This window comes from Ananas comosus, linkage group 20 (assembly GCF_001540865.1).
Source record: "Ananas comosus cultivar F153 linkage group 20, ASM154086v1, whole genome shotgun sequence".
Taxonomy (NCBI): domain Eukaryota; kingdom Viridiplantae; phylum Streptophyta; class Magnoliopsida; order Poales; family Bromeliaceae; genus Ananas; species Ananas comosus.
In genome coordinates, this window is record NC_033640.1 from 5,359,128 (window position 1) to 5,370,019 (window position 10,892).

The following is a 10,892-nucleotide window of genomic DNA, read 5'->3' on the forward strand; positions in this document are numbered from 1 at the left end:
GGGCGGCTCAGGCGGCCGCTGCGGAAGAAGTGGAGACTTCCGTCACTTCGGGGTCCAGTGAGGTCAGGGAGTTACAGTAACAGCTCGCAGTGTTGACTCAGCTAGTGACCCAGCAGGCGGCGGCAGCGCGACAGCAGATGGATGCTGCGCGTCGACAGGAGGACAGGATGAAGAGGTTAGAGGATCTGTTACTGCGACAGACGACCGACAGAGAGATTCCAGATCCTATACCTACAGTACCAGACAGAGGTGCGACAGTGAGAGCACAGTCATCTGTACCAGATACACCCCCAGTAGCTCCGAGGGTAGAGCCCCGACAGGAGACAGTAGTGCCACCAGCAGCACCAGTGCCTGCAGCAGGGATAGTGTTACCTGAGATGGTGGGGGTTGAGGAGCGAGAGTGGATGATGGAGCGACTGAATGAATTTCGTCGTTGTAACCCTCGTATCTTTGACGGGGAGAAAGTAGATCACTGGGTGGTCGAGAAATGGTTAATGCACATGGAGAAGCTATTCTATGATACCTTTGTTGAGGAGCGGTACCGAGTCTGGTTTGCGATACACCACCTTGATGGCAAGGCTTACAGGTGGTGGGTGGACATTTGTGAGGATCCCCGTGCTGATTTGTCCGCTATTACGTGGAACAGGTTCAAGGAGTTATTGTTGACTACCTACTTTCCGCAAAGTGTGAAGAGGCAAATGGAAAGAGATCTGAGAAACTTGAGGCAGGGAGACAGGACAGTGGCTGAGTACGAGAGAGAGTTCTCTCGATTACTTCACTGTGTTCCTTTTGTGGTTCGAGATGATGAGGACAAGGCTCGTATCTTTGAGGTGGGTTTGCGGCCTGCGATTTTCAGATTAGTCCAGGCGTCAAACCTCTTGACTTACAGAGATGTGGTGAACCGGGCCTTGATTGTTGAGAAAGGGGCAGAAATCATGAAAGAAAGAGACGTTGTGGATCGAGGCAAAGGAAAGAGACCTGCAGTTGAGAGCAGTGGTCAACAATCCTTCAGGAAACCACCAAAGTATCCGAGGGGACAGTCAGGACAGTCGAGGAGTCGAGGTTCTTCAGCACCCCGTGGAGCACCCGAGCGTCGCCGACCGCCGCGTTGTGTTATCTGTGGTGGGCCTCACGTACCGCCACAGTGTCCACAACGTGGGGGCAGGTACTTTCTTTGCGGCCAGGAGGGCCACTTTCGTACAGATTGCCCGAGAGGTTCTTTGCCTGCACCCTCGTCAGCTTCTGCCCCTACATCTTCAGCTCCGAGTCAGGGGACCCCGACAGCACCCTATCAGTCTAGGCGACCACCAGGACAGCGACAGTCTGAGAGTCCTCGGCAGGGTTCGAGCGTGCGCATGTATGCCGCCAAGACAGAGGAGGCCGCAGCAGCAGAGGAGGTCGTAGCAGGTATCATTATGCTTTATGATATTCGTGTTTGTGCATTATTTGATACTGGTGCTTCGCATTCTTTTATTGATTGGCAGTTTGCCGAGTTGCATAGCGTACACTTAGCACCTACTTTGCATCCGGGACGAGTGATCGTGCCCAACCATACCCTAGATGTTCGTGAGTTTTGCCCTCGCTGCCCAGTTAGGGTAGGCGTCTGGATTGTGCCAGTGGATTTATTGGCGCTACACAAACTAGGTGAGTTTGATGTAGTATTGGGTATAGATTGGTTGACACAGTATTATGTCACCATAAATTGTACGAACAGGACGGTGACCTTTAGGGAACCGGGTCAGCAGGAGTTTGTTTATAAGGGGTGCCAGAGTTCATTGTTCGCAATGACTATTAGCTCTTCGCGAGCACGACAGTTGATTCGGAGAGGTTGTGTAGCCTATTTGGCTAGTATTTCTGTGAGTGATGGTGAAGCCGTCAAGATTGAAGATATCCCAGTTGTGCGAGACTTCGGGGATGTGTTTCCAGCTGTGTTACCGGGTATGCCACCTGATAGGGAGGTTGAATTTGTAATAGATCTGGTCCCTGGGACTACCCCTATCTCGAAAGCACCCTATAGGATGGCACCCGCTGAGTTGAAAGAGCTGAAGGCACAATTGCAAGATTTACTGGATAAGGGTTTTATTCGACCGAGTGTATCTCCTTGGGGAGCCCCGGTATTATTTGTTAAGAAGAAGGATGGATCGCTTCGATTGTGTGTGGATTATCGAGAAATCAGCAAAGTCACAATCAAGAATAAGTATCCATTACCCCGAATCGACGATTTATTTGATCAATTGCAAGGATCGAAAGTGTATTCCAAGATTGATTTGCAATTAGGATATCATCAGCTTAAGATCAAGCCTGAAGATGTTTCTAAGACTGCTTTTAGGACACGGTATAGGCATTATGAATTTACAGTGATGCCATTTGGACTGACAAATGCCCCAGCAGCCTTTATGGATTTAATGAACCGTGTCTTTAAGCCCTACCTGGACAAGTTTGTGGTCGTATTTATTGACGATATCTTGATTTATTCTCGAAGTAATGAGGAGCATGAAAACCATTTGTGAGTAGTGTTACAAGTACTTCGAGAAAAGGAACTATTTGCAAAGCTAAAGAAATGCGAATTTTGGCTTCGAGAAGTGGCATTTCTGGGCCATGTGATTTCCGAAACTGGGCTAACTGTGGACCCAAAGAAGATTGAAGCGATTAAAGATTGGCCCAGGCTGACCAGCGTGACAGAGATTCGGAGTTTTCTTGGTTTGGCGGGATACTACGGAAGATTTGTAGAAGGATTTGCGAAGATGTCTACTCCTCTTACTCGACTCACACAAAAAGGAGCTAAGTTTCTGTGGAACGAAACCTGTGAAAGAAGCTTTCAAGAGTTAAAGGAACGGTTGACTACCGTCCCGATTCTAGCACTGCCTGTTACTGGAGTGGATTATGTGATTTACAGTGATGCGTCGCTGAACGGGTTAGGGTGTGTTCTAATGCAGAACGGCAGAGTAATTGCTTATGCGTCTCGCCAATTGAAAGATTATGAAAAAAACTACCCTACACGTGATCTTGAATTAGCCGCCGTGGTATTTGCTCTAAAGCTTTGGCGTCACTATCTCTACGGCGAGCGTTGCGAAGTGTATATAGATCATAAAAGCTTAAAGTATCTGTTTACTCAGAAGGAATTAAACTTGAGACAATGTAGATAGTTGGAGTTGCTCAAGGATTATGATTTGACCATCCTCTATCATCCGGAAAAAGCTAATGTTGTAGCAGATGCTTTAAGTCGAAAATCGACAGAAAATTTTACGATGTCGATAACTATGCAACCCCTGTTGGTAAAGGAAATGGAGCAATTGAATTTGGAAGTTGTAGCTCCTGACACGCCTTGGAGACTTATGTCGTTAGTGGTGCAACCTACCCTGATCGATCGAATTAAAGAAAAGCAAGCTCAAGATGAATTCCTGCAAAAGATTCGAGCAAAGATCACTGCTGATCATGATAGTGGTGATTTTCGAGTGGATATCAAGAATTGATAAAATTCGGCGATAGACTTTGTGTACCGGCAGATTCTGGTATTAAGGAAGAGATTCTAACGGAAGCACATCGGGCGCCGTATGCTTTACACCCTGGGAGTACAAAAATGTATAAAGATTTAAAGTTGACTTACTGGTGGCCTGGAATGAAAAGGGAAGTTGCAGACTTCGTAACTAAGTGCTTAACCTGTCAGCAGGTTAAAGCTGAACATCGACTTCCTGCATGAAAACTTCAGAGCTTACCCATACCAGTGTGGAAGTGGGAGAGGATTACTATGGATTTCATCGTTGGATTACCTCGCTCACAAGCAGGTCACGACGCAATCTAGGTAATTGTGGATAGATTGACTAAATCTGCCCACTTTATTCCGATTCATACAGTTTGGTCGGGGGAGAGACTCGCACAAGTGTATCTTGATGAAATTGTGCGATTACACGGAGTACCTGCTTCTATTGTTTCAGATCGAGATACCCGATTCGTTTCACATTTCTGGAGAAGTTTACAGGAGGCTATGGGTACCCGACTGGATTTTAGCACTGCTTTCTACCCCCAGAGTGACGGGCAGTCTGAGCGTACCATTCAGACTCTTGAAGATATGTTGCGGGCCTGTGTGATTGATTTCCAGGGCAATTGGCCACAATTCCTACCAATGGCGGAATTTGCATATAACAATAGTTATTACGCAAGTATTCAAATGGCACCGTTTGAAGCTCTTTATGGTAGGAAGTGCAGGTTACCACTTCATTGGAGTGAAGTGGGTGAGAGTTTAGTCTTGGATCCAGATGTATTACAGGAGGCTGAAGCGAAAGTTCGACTTGCCCGAGAACGTCTACTTACAGCTCAAAGTCGACAAAAGGGCTATGCGGATAAACGTCGGCGAGAATTGGAATTTCAAGTTGGCGATCATGTATTCCTAAAGGTTTCACCGACAAAAGGAGTTAAGAGATTTGGTATTCGAGGAAAGTTGAGTCCTCGATTTATTGGACCCTACGAGGTGTTGGAGCGGATAGGGCCCGTAGCGTATCGGCTTGCTTTGCCGCCGAACCTGTCGGGAGTGCATAATGTGTTTCATGTATCCACACTGCGGAAGTATGTTTTTGATCCAACCCACATATTGGGAAGTACTCCGGTGGATTTACGAGAAGATTTGAGCTTTGAGGAGCACCCAGTGAGAATCCTAGCGCGAGAAGTAAAGCGGCTTCGAAACCGCGAAATACCGTACGTGAAGATACTGTGGAGCAATCACGATGAACGGGAAGCCACTTGGGAACTGGAAAGTGCAATGCAAGAGCACTACCCTTATCTTTCTCGATAGGATCTTGAGGTAATTATCTAAAGTTTCGCGGACGAAACTCCTTTTTGGGAGGGGTGAATGTAATACACTGAATTTTTGCAAATTGCGAAATTCGAGTGTGAGGAATGATATGTGGATTTATTCTACATGTTCTATATGACTTGGACAAGTTTTTGGACGAGTTAGAGTGTGATTGGAGGGTTAAAAACTAGAAAGTGCTTTGAACTGGCGAGATCAGCATTTTTCTGCTTGCTGTACCGGTACAGCCATCACCTTGTACCGGTACAGACTGGCAGAAAAGTGGGAGCAAGGTTAAATTGGTAATTTCACATCTTGTGTTTATCTATAACAGGCCAGCACGACCTCTGGAGCTCCATAGATGATGCTAGAGCTCTGAGAAGCCATCTTGCACATCCTCCACTCTCTTTCTCTAGATTTTTTCTCTCTCTACATAGAAATCGACGATTTCGCCCGTTTTCGTCGCCTCGCTTGTTCTTCGCTAGTTGCGAGTGTTGCGGAGCCCTTGTGAACATGTGAGAGAGTACTTTGGAAGTCTTTTCGCAGCTCTGGACCAGTGAGCTACTGGTTAGAGGCTTGACGAGGTAATCGACTCAATTTTTCCATTATAACGTTGAGTTGAGTATAGATTTCAGGTTTTTGCTTTCCACTGTTTTTATCTGGGATTTCAGCAGTTAAAGATCGGTTAATTAGCTGTGAATTAACCTCCTTAGATCAGGGATAAGCTATTTTGAAGCTTAGTAGAGATAATTAGTTCACTATGAAGTTATTTCGGAACTAAATGCGAGTTGTTTGAGCGACCTAATGCAGTTTGGAATTGATTCCATCGCAGCAGGTTTTCGAACCATTTTGAGCTAATTTGATGACCTTGGGGACTAGTCTAGAAGTGTTCTAACCTGAGGTAAGCAGGAATTTCTATTAGAAAACTGAATTCGCAAGATTCCGACTATATCATGAATAATTGACGACTTTGTTGCCGTTTTGGAAATAGTTCGCAGCGGGCTTGCAACAGACCTTCGGATTACCTCCGGCTGATGCGTGAGAGATTTTGGAAGCTTAACTTGAGGTATTTCTTGAACCAAAATAGGGATTTAAGCTATTCCTTTGTATTAAGTGCAATTACGCCGAAATTGGACCTTTCGGTTGAAATTTTAATACGATATTCATGCCTTGTGCTCAGCATGAGTGAGACCTAGTGGAGCTGATCTTGGGGATTCCTTTGGACTGATTTGAGCATTAGTACGAGGTGGGTTTGACCTAACTAGAGCAAGTGAAGCTCCCCTATATTCTATATGTACCTATAGAATTATCGCATAGGTGCATTTAGTGATTAGGTGATTGATAGAGAATTTGGAACATGTCACCGTAATGTTTAATGCTTAAGTAGAATGAAATCTCTATAAAGTAGAGAACATATATACATGGAAGTATTTATATTGATATTCAATTCAGTTGAATGACTTATGACAAGTGTAGGATGCACTTATAAAGTAGAGAACAATGACATTCTTTTGACTCTAAAGTAGAGAACTATGACATGCTTTGTGCCATGATAGATTCTAATGCCAGGTGTAACTTAGCATTACTCTCGCATGCTTACTAAACTAGTGGATTCTAGTTGTTGTTAATATTTGTTATATTGAAATTCCGATCTGTTAGATATGGATCCCTAGGATCTAAAAGGTAAAAGACACCTAGAGGGGGGTGAATAGGTGTAAACGGCAACAATCTCGAAACTCGATGCAAATTTAAAATAAAATGCGGAAAAGTAAAATCAGCACACCGAGAATTAACGTGGGAAAACTCCAAACCGGAGAGAAAAACCCACGGGACCGATCACACAAAGAAATCCACTAAGAAAACGTGAGTACAAGTGATTTATCAAAAATACAAGACTCGAAATACCGAATTCTCGTTGTAGAACATCTTTGCCAGTCCTTGATCGCTTGAAATCCTCCAACCGATCACACTGCAAATCCTTGCAGCCACACACGCCTCGATTCCACGAAACGCCTACCGAATCCACGGTCTTCACGCGAGATCCACGCGCTAACGCTCCATCCGAAGCTCGTAGAGATTTAACAATTTATGGTGATTTAAACTCTTTGAAAGCACATATGATATGAGGAGAAATCCAAATCAAAACATCACCAATTTGATCCTTAAAGAAAGTTTGAATCAAAAACTGAAGAATCAAACCGGTGATCTAAAACTTGATCTTGAGAAACATGGATCAAAAAACTCAAATCAAGCCGTTAGGGTTTCTAAAAGATTATCTTGCTCAACTCAGGTCATATGGAGATCCTCATATCATATTTATAGGTTTAGAAGACTTCTAGATAGACTAGGATTCCAAAAACTCAAATTTAAAAACAGACGACGGTCTCAGGGTCCGGTCCTCTCGAGGAGACCGGTCCTTGGGGGACCGGTCCTCCAAGGTGAGGTCCGGTCTTACGCTGCGTAGATGTCAAAATATGCGTACGGGAACCGGTCCTCAATTTAGAGACCGGTCCCTCCCTGCGCAACAAGGAAAACCACTTACGGGGACCGGTCCTCAAGACCAGAGACCGGTCTCCCAAAACTTCTACGCAGAGAAGCTTGATGGGTCCGGTCCCTCTGATCAAGGACCGGTCCCCGACCCCTGATTTTTTCAGAAAACTTTTGAATAAGTGAAAAGAAAAACAAGTCTTCTAAACATCTTTTAATAATGAAAACTTCACCACAAATTGTTTCTAATCATACCTGAGTTCTCAAGGGTCTTTGATCACAAAACTTCAGTTCTTTTCGTCAATCTTCATCTTCTAATTCTTCGAGACTCCATCCAAACCTTCACGAAATTCGCCAACTTATAAAATTCTTAACAATCTCCCCCTTTGGCGATTTCGTGACAAAATACAAAAATAATATACAATGCTTATCCAAAGACAAAAATAAGAAGGTTATCGCAATCACTAAACAACAACCTTCTGCATGATCAATCCAATAAAAACAGAATTATATTTTTAACATCCTAGTACAGATTCTATGACTTAGGACATGACATGGAGTCTCGAAGTCTTGAAATACCCTGCAAAACAATCTCCACACACCTCATCAAAATTTGCAATGAATTCAGTTATAAGTCAAGAGCATAGTTACATCCTAAAGCAAAGTTCACGAGTTTATCAAGCACATAAAGCAAAGAAAAACAAGCATGCAACATAGTTACATCCTACAAGCATCATCATCATCATCATCCTCCCCCTTTTTGTCAAGAAAGCGCCAAAACGACCAAAAGGAGAAAAACACCAAAAGAACTCAGTCGGAGTCAGCACCAGGCGCAGGAAGATCCGCACTACAACACCCTAGTTTGTCAAAGATAGCTCGCATCATACGACGAAGCTTGCCCACTTGTTGAGTGAGGCGCTCCTGCTCGGCAACCATGCGAGCCTGATCCTCAGAAATCCGTCGAAGTTCGCCTGAGATGCGTTCTTGCTCTAGAGATAACCTTTGTTGTTCCCGATAAACAGAAGAGACGGAGATGGACATCTCCTCCTCAGACACCTCTGCCGAAGGACGAGAAGGACAAGGAGGTGGAGTGGAACGCTGCTGAGACGAACGTCGTGGAGGAGAGCGCTGAGACTGAAGCTGCACCGAAGACTTGATGAAAGTAGTTTCACTAATCACACCCAGACTATGCTCATATGACGAACATCGCGTGTCCACATCAAACATCCTCAGTATCCGCATAATGATCAAAGGATAAGGCAACCTCTCTGACTGACTAGAAGTCTTGATATCTTTAGCCATACGGCGCCAAACCAAAAATGGAACATTAAGATTGATCTTCCTATCACGAACCACATTCGGCATACCCACCAAATACATATAAAGCATGCGATCCCAACGCACCACCTTCGTGTTAGCCAACGGCATTATATTGTAGCAGACCACAAAATTCAGGAAACGATACTCGATCTTCAATTCCTTTGACATTACACAAATGCCGTTCGGTTCAACGTTGGGCAAACATACGCCATTCATAACCAGACGCCAGTCTCGCACCGCATCAAAACCAGCATGCAAGTATTCAGTGCCATCAGTCCGAGCTTGCATACCAAGAACAGAAGCAATAGTTTCAGGCGTAATTGTCAACTCGATGCCACGCACTTTGGTCTTAAAGATGAATGGTCCACCATCGGAATCTTCCAAATATCCCGCTCTCATATAGAATTTCCGAATTAGTTCCAAACAATATCCAGTTTGCTCGGGAAAGTTGCTAATTTCATAAAGACCCCCGTTCCCAAACAAATCTTGAAGACCAGGAACTCGGTCAATCAAGTTCTGAACTCCAACGTGGCGCTCACCAATACACGTCTTCAAAGAGTACATAGAGCGTCTCTTCGGATCAATGGTGCCTCCCTGAGTACTGCGACGAGGTAGATCAGCAGTAGATTCACGAATTTCCTAAAACCTGTTACAACTAAAAGGTTTGTTTGTTTAGTAATCTCGGTCTGTTTGCCGGGAGGTTCTGAAGCATAGTTGTAGAGTGACTTGAGCTTGGTTGTTGGCTTTGATTGTTGGCTTTGATTGTCACCGTTTGTGATAGCGTATAAGGTTTGCGACCCGGCCTACCATGCAAACCTTGGTTTTGTATGCTTGTCCGATTAATTGGTGACAGGTGCGCCGGGGTCTCAATGAGACAGTCAATCGGGTGTTGCTGGGAACATCGATCGCTAGGGTCCCTTGTAGGACGGCAGCGACAGGGTCTTGTAGAGACAGGTGTTGAGCATCACCGGTGGTTAATATCGCATAGTGCGATTGGCAATCCTGTGCATCAAGTTGTGGACTTGCATAGAACCTGTGTTGGTTTAATTGAAATTATTGAGCGAACAAATTGTCCAGCTCAATTGGTGTTGTAAGCCTCGGACCTTTTGGTCAGGTGGAAAGTGAGGTTTTGGAACTAGGACTGTAGAATGCTGCAGGTGACTTTCCGTTGTTGGAGGTTTGACTTTGGCAGATTGTGTGTTATCTGGTGGGAGACTGTGGTCTCCGAGGTGAGTGTTATTGACTCAGTTGTCGGAACAACGCTTCATATTCGCTCGTGGTGAGCTGGTTAACGGTGTTGGCTAGTCAGAGTATGTCGTTTCAATCTACATAAACTACTCCAGACTTGTGGTGTTGTTCTGTGACTTTTCTACGTGAACTTTTGACGTAGTAGAGTCGGTTACGGCTACACGGACGAAGGTAGAGTGGATCTAGAGTTTCTGAGTGTTAAATTATTATCTCGGATCTAGAGTTTCTGAGTGTTGAATTGGCAGGTTGGGATCGGATAATCCTGGTCACGGGACTGTTTTTGTCCACAGGTTATAGGATGGTGTTGATCCCGGTGAGTTTTGGCCCGTAGATTTTGGATTGATATGCCTTCCCTCGTCTAACCCGAGTGGAACAGCAGTTCTATTCTCCCCTTATTTGGAAGTTGACCTGTACAAATTAAAGGAATTGTAACTTACCAGTACTCAAAGGTGATATCCCAATGGTGGAGCAATGTCTGATTTCGATTTCAGTGGGTACGTGGTCAAGTTTCGAGGACGAAACTTCTTTTAAGGGGGGAGTAATATAAGGATTGAGATTTTGGCAGTGTAGCTAAACTCTTTGTTGATGATGTTTTTGTGTGTAATTTAATTACATAAGCACTCGTCAAGTTTCAGGAGAAAACGAGTTAGAATGGAGAAGTTACGCGATTAATACTAATCACCTAAAGTGAATAGTAACTCGGTTTTCCGGAGAGGCCACGGAGTAGAGTTGGCTTCCGACGCGTATCGGACTCCGTTCATAGCAATCCAATAGCTCGTTTTGAGATATCTAAAAATACATGTATTTTATATATTTGTGCGTAGTTTTAATAATTGGAGAGTGGATGGATTTCGTCACAAATCGGCGATCATATCGGGTAAAACGTAATTGTGAGTTCGATGCCCCGATTGTGCTGAACGCGATGGTGCAGTCCGTTCAAAAATCCGACGGACGGATCGCTAGAGATCACACGTTGATCGAGGAGGGGTCTTTAGTGACTAAACGGTATTTTTGCGTGTAATACACTGAATTTTTGCAAATTGCGAAATTC